At 44.8% G+C, this 2,446-nt stretch overlaps 1 pseudogene; it reads right to left on the reverse strand.

Moving 5' to 3' along the window:
• Positions 1-516: 516 nt before the first annotated feature.
• Positions 517-1,311, reverse strand: LOC134484391 (Y-linked testis-specific protein 1-like; annotated as a pseudogene).
• Positions 1,312-2,446: the final 1,135 nt, after the last annotated feature.

Raw genomic sequence — 2,446 nt, forward strand, 5'->3', positions numbered from 1 at the left:
TTGGATCAGTTTATTGGGTTTCCCCTTGAGTTCCAAGACCACCTCTCTGTTACCTGCCACTCTTTCCCCAACTATCTGTTTCTCCCTCAAACTTCCCCTCAGAGAGTCTTTCTATTTCTGGACCCTCTCCACTGCTTCCTAAACATCCATCTTTTTTTCCCCTGTGCCATCCCTGCTCCTCTAAGCCTCATCTCCAGTTCTTTCCTCTCCCTAAAGACCAGACCAGCTCAGTCCTGTTTGTTTTAGCGTATGTGACATTAGACTTGCTGTTCACAGCCTTGAACTTTCTGGCTTCCTCTAAATGTTCCATCCACCACAACCAGTCTCCTCCACAAAAGTATGCACACACAACACGTCACATCACACATTTTAATTTTTAGTGCAAAAACAAAATCCACTGGAAAAGATACTGGGGTTGTCAAAGGCCATTGGGTATCTGAAACACAGAAAAACAAACATTTTCACCCCAATCCTATAAATTCCCCATATATGTCCCCTCACTTTGTGAATTTCACCTTAACGGATCTATTCCATCAGATTATAGACATAGATGTGGACGTCACCATCAAACTTGATGAAGTACACGGAAGGCTTGGCTAGAACTTGGTAAATGACTTTGCCGATCTTTTTGGACCCGTCACTTCTGGTGAACTGCACACATTGACCTGTTAAGATGTCGCTGTCAACGTCTGACTTCACCTCTGCTGGCGAAATCTCTGGAATGATATGGAGATTACCTTCTGTGTAATCATCCAGGAGCTGATAGATATATAGGACTGGATCTTTCTCATAGGTGATGTAAAACCAGTCCTTCATGATTGGCACCTGGGCTAGGACCACCCCCCTCCAGTTGTCCTTAGAGCCATGTTTGCCCTCAAATTTATGCTCCACAGCACGGCCAACCATGGCACTTGCGAGATGGGCGTCTTTAACTTGAGGAAACACAACTTTGTGAGTCAAGACCTTAAGCTTTAAAATCCTCTCATCGCTGTGAAGTGCCAGTCCATAGACACAATCAACTCCATCATACTTGACCAGATAGAGAGAGGGATTTGTTGGCAGTTGATCTAGAACTATGGCCTTCCATTGGGTGACGGGCTCATCACCTTCCTTCCATCCGTGTGAAATTCTGCAGCCCACAATGTTCCCCAGTGCCTGGGGAGAAGGCCTCCTCCTCTTCCACTTCTGGAAGGATGGTGTGCTCATCCTCCTCACAGACACCCTCTTCTTCTTGGCTGTAGACATAGTGTGGTAGGCCACAGCACTCCTGGTCCACTGTCTTGTGGCTATTGTTCTGCGTTAAGGCTTCATACTTTCCCATGGCCTGGGTTTGAAGAGCTCACCTGCTTAAACCAGACACAATTCTGGTACCTCTGTCATATGAGTACCTGCAATAACAATGGGGGTGGGGTTGGGGAGGGTGCTGGACCAAGGCTCATGTCTATGAGAACTTTGGAGCAGGTGAGGAAGGCGATGGTAAACAGGTTTGAGCATCTGAATCTAATGCTGTCATAATCAGAAGTTCATAGAAGTGCTGGGCAATGGTGGAGCACACCTTTAATTCCAGCACTCCAGAAGCAGAGGGAAGCAGACCTCTGTGAGATCTAGGCCAGGCTGGTCTACAGAATTAGTTCCAAGATAGACAAAGCTACCCACAGAAAAACCCAGTCTCATAAATCAAAATCTAAAGTTCAAAGGAAAATGAAAAAATGGTTCTCTACAGCTCAGAATAACATATTTAGACACATTTCTTCAGCCCGAGGCACTTTGCCTATGCTGAGGAACATCTTGAATGGCTAGGTCAGTGTGGGATTAAGTATCCCTGTCCCCACTTTAAGCAAGCAGAACAGAGAAAGGATAGCAAAGGAGCCAGAAGGGTGGCCACACCCCTTCTCCACCCTCTAACTATGAGCTATTTGGCAACATCCACAAGTATCTGCCCAGAGACAAAGCACAGCAGTCCACTGGCTTACTCTACTGGGCATCCTGACCCAGCCCCAGGTTTATTCCCTGAAGCTGTTGCATTTTCGACCGCAACAAGAGTCTTTTGTGTAGGCAACAATAGCCATTTAGAAATAATATCTACTGGGGTTGGGATTTAACTCAGTGGTAGAGCAGTTGCGTAGCAAGCACAGGGCCCTGGGTTCGGTCCTCAGCTCCATAAATAAATAAATATATATATATATATATATATATATATATATATATATATATATATATATATTCTCCAAAAATACACAGGCACAAAGAGGAGCTTGGCATTTTAGTAGAATTTTGAATTAGATATTGTTAGCAAAGAATAATAAACTCCGGGGACTGACTAGCCTAGACCATCCGCCTAGCTCTCAAACGTGGAAGACATTAGAACGTAAGGTTACTTGCTCTACGAGGGAAAACTTTTAGCTTTCTGGGCTACAAGGGTCCCAGTTATCTTCATAAACGTATT

This window comes from Rattus norvegicus, chromosome Y (assembly GCF_021556685.1).
Source record: "Rattus norvegicus strain SHRSP/BbbUtx chromosome Y, alternate assembly SHRSP_T2T, whole genome shotgun sequence".
Lineage (NCBI taxonomy): Eukaryota > Metazoa > Chordata > Mammalia > Rodentia > Muridae > Rattus > Rattus norvegicus.